Source organism: Aotus nancymaae, unplaced genomic scaffold, assembly GCF_030222135.1.
Source record: "Aotus nancymaae isolate 86718 unplaced genomic scaffold, 86718_ANA_hifiasm-v0.15.2.pri h1tg000079l, whole genome shotgun sequence".
NCBI lineage: Eukaryota > Metazoa > Chordata > Mammalia > Primates > Aotidae > Aotus > Aotus nancymaae.
In genome coordinates this window covers 12,909,158-12,922,744 of record NW_026988494.1, presented here as the reverse complement: position 1 = coordinate 12,922,744, position 13,587 = coordinate 12,909,158, and the positions used below count along the sequence as shown (strand labels likewise).

At 35.9% G+C, this 13,587-nt stretch overlaps 1 protein-coding gene and 1 non-coding gene across 2 annotated transcripts in view; both read left to right on the top strand.

Annotated features, from left to right (window-relative positions):
• SGCZ (sarcoglycan zeta) overlaps positions 1-13,587 on the top strand; it is a 1,161,665-nt gene that overhangs the window by 743,017 nt on the left and 405,061 nt on the right. The gene's annotated exons all lie outside the window — the stretch shown is intronic.
• Positions 11,796-11,900, top strand: LOC135271508 (U6 spliceosomal RNA). The gene has a single exon (XR_010339669.1). It is a non-coding gene; the product is annotated as a U6 spliceosomal RNA (small nuclear RNA).

Here is a 13,587-nt window from a genome sequence, read left to right as displayed (position 1 = left end):
AGAATAAAGGATATCAGAGATTGAAGATCAACTCAATGAAATAAAACGAGAAGGCAAGAATAGAGAAAAAAGAGTGAAAAGAAATGAACAAAGCCTCCAAGAAATATGGGATTATGTGTAAAGACCTAATCTATGTTTGACAGGTGTACCTGAATGTGATAGAGAGAATGAATCCATGCTGGAAAGCACTCTTCAGGATATGATCCAGGAGAACTTCCCCAACCTAGAAAGCCAGGCCACCATTCAAGTACAGGAAATATAGAGAACACCACAAAGATATTCCTCAAGAAGAGCAACCCCAAGGCACATTATCATGAGATTCACTAGGGTTGAAATTAAGGAAAAAATGCTATGGGCAGCCAGAGAGAAAGGTCAGGTAACCCACAAAGGGAAGCCCATCAGACTCACAGTGGATCTCTCCTCAGAAACCCTACAAACCAGAAGAGAGTGGGGGCCAAATTTCAACATCCATGAAGAAAAGAACTTTCAACCCAGAATTTCATATCCAGCCAAACTAAGCTTCATAAGCAGAGGAGAAAGAAAATCCTTTATGGACAAGCAATTGCTGAGAGATTTCATCACCACCAGGCCTGCCTTACAAGAGCTCCTGAAAGAAGCACTAAACAAGGAAAGGAACAGCCAATACCAGCCTCTCCAAAAACGTACCAAATGGTAGAGACCATTGACACAAGGAAGAAACTGCATCAACTAACAGGTAAAACAGCCAGCTTGCATCAAAATGGCAGGATCAAATTCACACATAACAATATTAACCTTAAATATAAATGGGATAAATGCCCCAATCAAAAGACACAGACTGGTGAATTGGCTAAAAAGTCAAGACCCAGCAGTGTGCTGTATTCAGAAAACCCATCTCACATGCAAGGACACACATAGGCTCAAAATAAAGGGATGGAGGAAGATTTATCAAGCAAATGGCGAGAAAAAAAAAAAAAAACAGGAGTTGCAATCCTAGTCTCTGATAAAATGGACTTTAAACCAACAAAAATCAAAAGAGACAAAGAAGGACATTACATAATGGTAAAAGGATCAATGCATCAAGAAGAGCTAAGGATCCTAAATATATATGCAACCAATACAGGAGCACCCAGGTACATAAAGCAAGTTCTTAAAACATACAAAGAGACTTAGACTCCTACACAATAATAATGAGAGACTTTAACACTCCACTGTCAATATTAGACAGATCAATGAGACAGAAAATTAACAGGCATATCCAGGACTTAAACTCAGATCTGAACCAAGCAGACCTAATAGACATCTACAGAAATCTCGACCCCAAATCCACAGAATATACATTCTTCTCAGCACCACATTGCACCTACTCTAAAATTGACCACATAATTGGAAATAAATCACTCCTCAGCAAATGCAAAAGAACAGAAATCATAACAAACAGTCTCGCAGACCACAGGGCAATCAAATTAGAATGCAGAATTAAGAAACAGACTCAGAACTGCACAGCTTCATGGAAACTGAACAACTGGCTCCTGAATGTCATGGATAAACAATGGAATGAAGGCAGAAATAAAGATGTTCTTTGAAACCAATGAGAACAAAGACACGACCTACCAGAATCTCTGGGACACATTTCAAGCAGTGTCTAGAGGGAAATTTATAGCAATAAATGCCCACATGAGAAGCAAAGAAAGATCTAAAATCAACACCCTATCATCAAAATTGAAAGAGCTAGAGGAGCAAGATCAAAAAAACTCAAAAGGTAGCAGAAGACAAGAAATCACTAAGATCAGAGCAGAACTGAAGGAGATAGAGATGAAAAAAACCCTTTAAAAAATCAATAAATCCAGGAGCTGGTTTTTTGAAAAGATCAACAAAATAGACCACTAGCCAGATTAATAAGAAGGAAAAGGGAGAAAAATCAAATAGATGTAATAAAAAACGACCAAGGGATATCATCACTGATTCCACAGAAGTACAAACTACAATCAGAGATTAGTACAAACAACTGTATGCACATAAACCAGTAAACCTGGAAGAAATGGATAAATTCCTGGACACTTGCAGCCTCCCAAGGCTAAACCAGGAAGAAGTTGAAACCTTGAATAGACCAATAACAAGGACTGAAGTTGAGGTAGCAATTAATAGCCTACCAACCAAAAAAAGCCCAGGTCCAGGTTCAGAATTCACAGCCGAATTCTACCAGATGTACAAAGAGGAGCTGGTACCATTACTTCTGAAATGATTCCAAACAATACAAAAAGAGGGAATTGTTCCTAAATCATTTTGTGACACCAACATCATCCTGATACCAAAACCCAGCAGAGATTCAACAAAAAAAGAAAACTTCAGGTCAATATCCATGATGAACATAGATGCAAAAATCTCCAATAAAATACGGCAAAACGGATTGCAACAGCACATTAAAAAGCTTATCCATCATGATCAAGTAGGCTTCATCCTGGGGATGCAAGACTTGTTCAACATATGCAAGTCTATAAACGTAATCTGCCACATAAACAGAACCAAAGACAAAAACCACATGATTATCTCAATAGAGGCAGAGAAGGCATTCGACAAAATTCAACAGCCCTTTCTGCTAAAAACTCTCAATAAACTAGGTATTGAAGGAACATATCTGAAAACAATAAAAGCTATTTTTGACAAACTTACAGCCAGTATCATACTGAATGTGCAAAAACTGGAAGTATTCCCTTTGAAATCTGGCACAAGACAAGGATGCCCTCTCTCACCACTCCTATTCAATATAGTATTGGAAATTCTAGCCAGAGCAATTGGGAAGAAAAAAAAAATAAAGGGTATTCTATTAGGAAAAGAGGACACCAAATTGTCTCTATTTGCAGACAACATGGTTGCATATTTATAAGACCCTATAGTCTCATCCCAAAATCTCCTGAAACTGATAAGGAACTTCAGGAAAGTCTCAGGATATAAAATCAATGTGCAGAAATCACAAGCATTTCTATATACCAGTAACAGACTAACAGAGAGCCAAATCATGAGCAAACTCCCATTAACAATTGCTACGAAGAGAATAAAATACCTAGGAATACAACTAACAAAGGATATAAAGGACCTCTTCAAGGAGAACTACAAACCACTGCTCAAGGAAATAAGAGAGGACACAAACAATGGAGAAACATTCCATGCTTATAGTTAGGAAGAATCAATATCGTGAAAATGGCCATACTGCCCAAAGTAATTTATAGATTCTATGCTATCCCCATCGAGCTACCAATGACCTTCTTCACAGAACTGGAAAAAAAAAACACTTTATACTTCATATGGAACCAAAAGAGAGTGTAGGCAAGGACTTCAGGATCTGCATTGGCAACAAAAGCCAAGATAGACAAATGGGACCTAATTAAACTCTAGAGCTTCTGTACAGCCAAAGAAACAATCATTAGAGTGAACTGGCAACTAACAGAATGGGAAAAAAATTTTGCAATCTACCCATCTGACAAAGGGCTAATATCCAGAATCTACAAAGAACTAAAACAGATTTGCAAGAAAAAAAACCAACTCATCCAAAAGTGGGCAAAGTATATGAACAGACACTTTTCAAAAGAAGACATCTATGAGGCCAAGAAACATATGAAAAACGCTCATCATCACTGGTCATTAGAGAAATGCAAATCAAAACCACATTGAGATACCACCTCATGCGAGTTAGAATGACGATCATTAAAAAATCTGGAGACAACAGATGCTGGAGAGGATGTCGAGAAATAGGAACACTTTTACACTGTTGGTGGGAGTGTAAATTAGTTCAACCATTGTGGAAGACAGTGTGGTGCTTCCTCAAGGACCTAGAAATAGAAATTCCGTTGGTCCCAGCAATCCCATTACTGGATATTTATACAAAGGATTATAAATCATTCTGTTATAAAGACACATGCACACATACGTTCATAGAGGCACTGTTTCTAATAGCAAAGATCTAGAACCAACCCAAATACCCATTGATGATACACTGGACAAGGGAAATGTGGCACATATACACCATGGAATATTATGCAGCCATAAAAATCGATGAGTTTGTGTCCTTTGTATGTACATGAATGAAGCTGGAAACCATCATTCTCAGCAAACTGACACAAGAACAGAAAATCAAACACCACATGTTCTCACTCATAGGCAGGTGATGAACAATGAGAACACATGGACACAGGGGAGGATCACACACTGGGGTCTGTTGAGGGGAGCCAAGGAAGGGACAGCGTGGGGGTGGGGAGGTCGGGGAGGGATAACATGGGAAGAAACGCTAGATGTGGATGACAAGGGGATGGAGGCAGCAAACCACATTGCCTTTTGTGTACCTATGCAACAATCCTGCATGATCTGCACATGTATCCCAGAACCCAAAGTACAATTTAAAAAGAAAAGTGAAATAAATAAGTGCTAGGAGACCACATATCTTTGTAGTTTTCAGCCCCTACCACAGTTTTCTGTAAATTAAATATTTTGTTTATTCCCAGCATTCCAGCTGTTACTCTGCACATCGCAGGCTCGTTCTGTCTACTCAAATCGCTAGATCCAGCAAATGTCCTTAGGGATGGGCTCAGCTGCTAATCTGTGACCAGCTAGGAAGGGCTTGTTTTTCTCTGAAATTTAGCCCATTGAAACTTTAGGCCCATGAGTTTTGGATGGCTTTAAAAATATATATGATTTTTCAAAAAAGGTTTATCCAATATCTTCTCATTATGGCAGGAGAACTTAGCTTTGGTAACGTTCTTTATTTTAATTGGAAGAGGAACCTCTGACATTGCCATTGTAATGAGGTTTTTGGTGTTTGACCTTAGTGAAGCAATTTAGTCCAAATCCTTTTCCTATCTGATGCATGTACTGAAGGATTATATAAGAAATTGTATGCAGAGTGCATAATATAAAATTTCTAATATACACTATTGATATACGGTTGCATTATGACTACATGCTGAAAACACATGATCAGTCTGATCACTTCCTGAGACTAAGAGCCAGACTTTTTCAGCAATACTTAACTGTCAAATAATTCTATTCAGTTTTTCAGTGGGGCTTAGTGTTTGGTCTATAAAATGCTACCACAGTATGCAAATCAGTTATCTCAGTAAGTATGCTAACTAATTCAGCAGACATATTTTTGTAGCAATGGTTACTCAATGAAAGAAGTAATGTATTGATGTCATTTCTAATGGAAGCTACTTCTCTCATTGTGAACTGGTTACAAACATTTAATGCTTTAGCTATTTCGAGGAGCACTGATAGGCATTACTCAAAGAAGATGACATGTTCCTAAACAGCAAGAACCTTTATTCCTTTTTATCTTCTTTTTGATAAACTCTACAGTCTCTTGGTAGTGAATCCAAATTCCTTGAGAGGTACAAAACAATCCTTCATAAATTTAAATTTATGACCCTGAAGATTCACCTTGAGACCATGTTCAGAATGGGAGCTCCAGAAACCTAGGGCAAACACATGGATATAAGGTAACTTTAGACACAATCCCTGCATTGCCTTTAAATTCAATGGGAAAATGTGACAAGGAACAATATTTAGGGCAGCTATGATAGTGCTACCTTCTCATGCCTAACATAAGCAAATAAAACCTAATACTAATGCTCTGAGGCCTAATAATACGGTTTATGTCTGTCAAAAAGCCACTGCAGGCTACTGTAAAAAAAACAGTTATACAAACATCTGAAAGCCATTTACCTGTCGCTGGTTTCAAACAATCACATGTCTACTGAAGATGTAGGGCTGTATCAACATCTTCTCTCTCTCAGAAGAGATATTGTTTCTCAAATAATATTTGACTGACAAAAGTCTTGCAGCCAGAGCCTATTGCAAGTATCGGTAGAGTGAAAATATAAAATCAGATCACTTCTCGTGAATGTTTAAACAATTGAAAAACTACTGCAAGGAGACTGTCTATGGGTGCGTGTGTGTGCAGCTTTATTTGTTAACTTTATTAACTTTATTTAAAATATGTAAAAATTAGATTAGGAAGTAAAATATCCTTCTTTCTCTCTCATTATAAAAGTTTTGGCTCATGGAATTCTGACATTCTGTCACTCTTGTAAAAGTTGGATTCATGAAAACAGCTAGACTGAGCCTGCCTCTGCAGCTCTTACACAAGTGCCTCCTATTTTGTTCAACAAGCAGTTTCAAGAACCCAAAGATAGCAATTGAGAAAGACAGGCTCAGAAGTCTCTTCATTTTCAACTTCTTGGATTCACCATTTTGTTAATGCAGACCAGTAAAAATCAAAGTTATCTGTGTCGTTTATCAGATTAATTACTTTCTTCATAGAAAGTGATTTGGGAGGATAGCAAGCAAGAAACTGTCTGTCCATGCTTCCTCCTGAAAACGGGAATAAATACGTTAACCCTGTTTTTAAGAGATGAATGGGTAGTTCAGTATTGCTTGGCTATTTGTCCTTCCACTTGTGACAGATTACTGCTGCATATTTTTTTTTCCTCAATCTCTGATCATGGCTTATAGAAAACAATTATGTACTGAATTACTAATTGTATCAAAAGTCCATTAGACTTATTGTCAAAGAGTGTGCTCAGCTTTATGATAAATAGGAATAATATAAAAACATAAAAATGATATTATAACTAAAAATATCCCACTACAAAGAAAAGTTATGCACTGTTATGAAAGCCTCTATTATGGAAGTCTTTTATTTAGGGATATCAGGTAAGGCTTCCCTTGGTGGGGAAGATTGAAGAACAAAATAAAATAAGATTAAGAGCTAATTATATAAATATGGAGTGGTAGTCGGACAAGCATGTGAATAAGAAGACCACAGTCCAGGAGACAAGAAGCATATTACATTTGAGAAAAAAAATTATTACTGAATCATTCAAATCCAAGAAATTCATGTCACCAGAGGAGGGGAGAGAGAAATACAAAGAAAAGATTTCGTGCTGGTTGAACTCCATTTTGGACTCTTGATATTCATCCTATTACCAATGTGAAGTCTTTGGGAGTTTTTAAACAGAGCAATTTGCAATGTAAATTGTATTTACATTTCAAGTAAGTCATTCTAGATATAGCAGAGAAAATTTTTTTGGAGAGAGAATCAGGGAGAGCACTTTAGAGGTGCTCACCATAGCCCAGGTGAGAGAGGGGTGGGTTAGATCCCATGATAGCAATGAAGACAGAAAGAGAAAAAAATATTTCAAGAATTATAGAGAAGGTAAAATCTGCTAAGACTTGGTGATTGGAAATGGAAATGTGAAGAAGGAAATGTCAAGAATTACATTTAGATGTCAGGTGTAGGTAGAGGTTGATATCGTTTTCTGGAAAAAAAAATAACATAGGAAGATTACCTCTTTTAGTGAAAGATATCTGGGTTGCCTAAAGTATCATGAAATGGGACTTTTCCAAATTAGTTCAAGTAAATTAGGAAAGTTGAGCCTCAAGGCACAAGAGAAGGTGACAGTGGTAACAGTGCCTTTGACATCAGTACTTGTACCAGACTCAAGAAAAGTTAGTGTGATTTGGAGCACATAGAGACTAGAATATAAAAAAGAACTTTTGTTTTTCTTCTTGAGTCTTGTGCTACTTGAAGGAGTAAATAATTGGGCCTTATTTAGAGTTGCAGATTTGGATATAATCTGAAATGAACAGGAAATAGTATAAAATGAAAGCAATTCACCAATTTTATTCAGTAAACATTTACTGATTTTCTCTCAGGTTTATGTATTATGGTAGGCATTGTGCAGTAATTAATTTATTGACCATCTTCTCTCATGTAATACACAAAGAAACATAATTTTTAAAGTGTAGTATTGTTTTCAGCTTACACCAATCCTTATCCATGATCACAATTCATTTAATCAGATTATTTCAGTGATAAGTACATTTTGAAGTTAATGGAATATTTAAAAGGTTGTAATGATGTAACTGCTGATATAGTATACAAAACACATTTGATTCATATTATTGAACAGAATTTCATCAAAATTCTTATCTATAAAACAAACATTTTAACACATCTATTATTCTCTTGCTTTATGTAAATTTATATCTATCATTTATATCTATCAAAGTACATTTCATTTCTGGTTTTTTATTCTCAATCATAAATGACAGCATTAATTTTTACAAACATTAATGATCCATTCTCACTTATAACTATATCTAAGTCATCTTAGATTTATTGAACAATTTCTGAGTAACTAATGGCTAGCATTTTATTATTCTATGATGATAAAGCATTTCACAGTATCCAGGCTTCAGACATATTTTTGAAAACTCATTTCTATATGGAACAAAATTTAAATCAGTTGTAATACATGACCTGCTCAAATATATTCTTCTGAATGAGCTATTAAAATGAAATATCAAAGCGGTTCCCCAAAACACCAATTTATAGCCTGTATGTGCAGTGCAGAGTTACTGGACCAAAGCACAGTGTAACAATGAAAATTTTATTTCTTGTCGTCTTTTTCCTAAGATGTTTGTTACTCCCAGTAACATAAAAATATATATTACAAACAAAGAAAAATTGACACACATAGAAGTAAATATGAAGTATATTCATAATATTCATATTGATATCAGCTTTCCTTTTTCTATTAAAGGATATAAGAAACTTGTGTTATTCAGGATTTTGTAACTTCTTGTTCCTTGGAAAGTACATAAATTCTTCAGAACCTCAAGAGTTATGTTTAGTGCATTATTCAAATAGTGTCTAACCACTAGTTAGATAGCTTAGCACTCAAATTGCCATAGGAATCTCTGTAGACTCACCTCAATTGAACAGTCCTGATAAATTACAGAAGTGGGTAGTACACTGAGAGATCCCTGATGTGTGGTGTTTTTGCCAGCAGAGTATTTTATGTGTTGATCCACTGCAGTGTGTGTGTGTGTGTGTGTGTGTGTGTGTGTGTGTGTGTTTACATTGTGGTATGTGTCTTGGGGTATGACCATTAGGAATTTGGAGGAGTGAGGACCGTGCCTGCTTCATAAGACATGTACCAAACATAATCAAAAGTAACTAAACCAAGTAAACAAATTAGACATTAATTAAATTTAATACTGGGCTGGAAAGAAGTGTTCGAGGTCAAGAAAAATGAAGAAACATAATGAAATAAATGAAATGTTTAAATTGATTAGTAGAATGAGACAAATAATTTTCAAAGTTTTTAATTTCTCGTGAATATCTGTATGTAAAACTAGGAATTACATGGCTGTCAGTTGATTAAAAACACTACTTAAAATTTTAGCTACTGAAACAGCAATATATGATCTTCTAATTCTACTTTTCTGTCTCAAGAATGACTTGATAAAATGATTTTTTAAATGATAAATTCTAACCTTAAAAGAGCTTACATGAGAATCTGGATAGTCAGAAGTATGATGTTTTTAGTGATATGTTGGTATTTCTGTTATGTATGTCAAAGCCAACCATTCATTTGTTTCCTGAGCTGTTCTCAAGATTACAAATTGACTTTTAATGTACACTCAATAAATGATTGGTTGGGTGATCAAATCAATCTTATTTCTATAAATTTTAATATATGAAAATAATATTTTATACTCATCAGTGAAACAGACATGAGAGAGGAAGAACAATTAAGAATAAGGGGATAAGAATCAGACCTCATTTTGCGGTATATTTCCTACATTATCCATTTTTGAATGCTTTGAAACACTTAACATACTCAAAAATATTGGTATTTCCTAGGCAGAAAGTGGAATTTAAAGGAAGTCCATATTTCTATATTACAATAACTTATATTATAATGCACAGAAGACATAGGTGAGTAAGATGCAGGAGAAAGGTTGGTAATCAAGCTGAGTGTGATTCTGGGAGTCAATCTAATATTATCTTACACAATTATTGTATCGTTGTAACGTTTGACATATCTGTTGAAATAAAAGGCAGGAGAGTTTTGCGTGAGCTACTGAAATCTGCTGCGTGATGTTAGGAGAGAGGTTAGTCAATGCGATTAGGCCAGATGTGTTTACTAACTGAGGCTTACAAAGTTAGATTCCCAACCTCTCACAGAGACTGGGAGATATGGGAGCTAAACTGTGTAAGATTTATATTTGCTATATATTTAATAATATATATTAAAGTCTTAAATATGCCAATTTCAAGTCTTTTTTCTGGTTCGCAATACTTAGTTTTCACCAAATCCTTGTTTTTAGTACGTATGTTTTGTGTATTTCAAAATTATGTTAAAAAAGTCAGACCATCTCCCTTTTTCCACCTTCCCCTTTATTGCCATTTACATCCACACATCTACACGCACATGCACTCACACATACTGACCAAAATTAATTTAGACGTACAAATGGGTTCTTTGAAGCAAAAAAGTCAATCTATTTAGTAAAAGTGTCATGCCCATTTGAATTATATTTATAATCTTTTTAAGAAGAAAGAACTTTCTTAATTTTTTAAAGATATTATTTTGTATCAGTTTTATAATTTTGCGGCCACTGAAAGAAATATGTCAAACCGTAGACACAGTGAATATAATAAGTGGTAATTTAAAATGTTTAATTTTTACAAGTCATTGTTCCCATTCTAATTTTTGAATGCAATCACAGCCTCTTACAAAACAGTCTTGTTAAAGTAATTCTCTGATAATGAATTCTTAAGTAAAAGGGGAATTCCACAGGAATTTATATTGCCCTTTTATGTTTAATAAAATTAAGAGCCTGAAAAAAACTGATGTGTTCTGTAAAACTGAATTACTTTACATTCAGTTCCACTGGTTTGCAGTGTTTTACCTTTATATCAAAAATATAGAAGTGATTGGTTGATGAATTTTTTTCTTTTAGATATTGCTGCTGAATCCATGGAGGAAAAAAAGGGTAAATTTCCAGAACTAATTAATGTTTTGTTAAATGTCAAAAATTACAAGAGATGGCGTTAAAGAGGTGGAGAAAGTGTTATTTAAGACTATTGCAAAAGAGGTCAAGATTATTTCAATAGAGGAGAAAGACTGAATTCAATTCTGCTGAAACAGAAGGCAGGGGAATTTGCATTAGCTAGGGAAATCTACTGTATGCTGTTAGGAGAGAGGTTGGTCAATGTGATTAGGCCATTGTGTTTACTAAGTGAAATTTAGGAAAGTTAGGTTCCTAACCCCTCACAGAGACTGAAAAAAGATTGGTGTGTTATCTTTCTAGAGGATTACATTTCAATGTGTTAACTCCCAGACTCTTGAGAGTCATTTCCATGTTGTAAAACTGGCCAGAGGCTAGTGGGTGATTTACATACAAGTGAAGCCCCTAGCATCAGAAGGAAGCCTATTTAAATTTTCGTCTAGATGGAGGAAAGTTAAGGCCACTGTTGTCTCCTGCTCATAAGCAATAGATGAAAACACTTTATTTTAAACATGGCAGTGAGACACAGAATTTTAAACTTTTATCCATAATACAATATAGGATTATTATCAAGCCATCAATCTTGGGCTTCTAATAATATGACAAAAATGTGTTTTGGTTTGTTTTATTAATACCATCAGCAAACTAGTGAGATAGTAGGGAACAACTAGGTTGCGACTGGATAGGACCAGAAGTTAGAAAGAGGAATCTAGCATTCAGAACTCTTTTCATGTCAGGAAATTTATTATTCTGGAGAAAGCCGAGGAAAGTCTGAGCTGCGCATTTGAGAGCCTTGGGGACTTAGGGGGAGAAAAGTTGTTTTTTAAAGCTTCTCAAAAGTAGGGATCCTGGTTAACCACTGAGGTTGCCTGGAAACCCACAATACTGTGTACTGGAAGAAAAGAGAAAACAGAATTAAGCTTGTCATAACACTATAGTGTAGGAACTCCAGTCCTTAAGATGCTCACTTCAGTTGCACACGTGCTAAAACTGGAATAAGACAGACAAGACTAGCAGGCCCCCTGTCCAAAGATGACATGGAGATCTGTGACACATTTTTATATTTTAAAAGTAGGATTAAGGTATGAATACCTTGAAATTATTTTAAGTATTAGGACTTCTCAGACTACCAATTCCCTCAGGCACCTGGCCGAAGAAATTTCTCTCTGGGGTAAGATAAAATCAGCTGGGGATCCAGCAATATAATAGGTTTAAACCATTCTCAAGCAATTTTTTACCCCTTAGAAACATAATTGAAATAAATTATCACTAAACAGAAGAGCAATGGTTTGAAGTCATAAGCATTTCAAGACTCAAACCCTTGGAATCTGGAAGAAACAGAATAGTATAAATCAGCGCATCTAGGTGACAAACCAAATAATCATAAAGGAAGAGAGGTAACATTATAGTATCTGTATTGTATGGAGTATTATACTTTGCCATATATCATCTGTCTCATATTACTTATAGCTTACAAATGTTACTGTTTTTTAAAATCAGCATACTTGCAAGTGTTTTAACAAGACTTGATTCAGGATGGTTTCATATTCTTATTTAGAGTAAAAATAAGAAGAAAGCTTTTACAGTTACATTAGGAAATGACGAGGTGGAATATATCTGACCCAACAGAAGCCGAGTGTTAAAGGACCTCCAGATTTTATGTAATATACCATGGTCATACTGTCCTAAGAGAGAGGACGGTTTGGATAACCAATTAAAGGCAAATGATTCCATCATGGGTCCATATACCCTGGAGGAATCAAAGATAAGGCATGTGAATCTGGGTTCAATGACTCAGAGTCACGTCTAGTGTGAACATGTCACTGCTCTGAGTGTGATATTTAGGTGACATACATATTTCCCATGACATAGTCCCAAACTGCAAGAAACTGCTTCATCTCATGCTCTACTAAATATTAGTCTGTTCCAATGTTCAGGTTTCTGTTAGGTTCAATGAGAGAAGTATGCTGATACTGTTGACTTTGCATGATTTTCACCTTAGTGATTAACTTTAAAACTTAATCATTCACAGGCCAGGTGCAGTGGCTCATGCCTGTAATTCCAGCATTTTGGGAGGCTGAGGTGGGAGAATGGGTTGAGCCCAGGAGTTCAAGATCAGCATGGACAACATTGTGAGACCCCCATCTCTACAAAAAAAATCAAAGAATTAGCTGAGCACTGGGAGGCATGTCTGTGGTCTCAGCTACTTGGAAGACTGAGGGACAGCATTGCCTGATCCCAGGAGGTTGAGGCTGCAGTGAGCTGTGATGGTGCCATTGCACTTCAGCCTGGGTGGCAGAACAAGACCATGGTGCGCGCGCACGCACACACACACACACCCCCCCTAATTACTCACAAGAAGTACAGTTAAGCCTAAGTTCTCTATGAGTGACTTCTAACATAATATGTACAAGTGATGTTTGATCTTTATTATTTAGGGAATATATTTCTTAGGAGACAGCAACAAGGAAGCAAAATACAATGCTTAAAAAGAAGGTACTTTATTTCTCTCTTGAGTAAGAGTGTGCAGTGGAAGGACCCAGGGCGGGTGGGAGGCTCTGTTCCACGTCTTCTCCCAGACATCCATATTTAGTGGTTCTTACTACCATGCATGCTCAACACATGGCCTCTGTATCTGCTTCCACGGGAGCTACAACAATGCAATTTTCTAGGCAACTTCAGGGGGAAAGGAAGTATAGGCGAGTTTAATCTTTAAAATGATAACCAAAAAGTAGTGTGGCTATATAATTTATT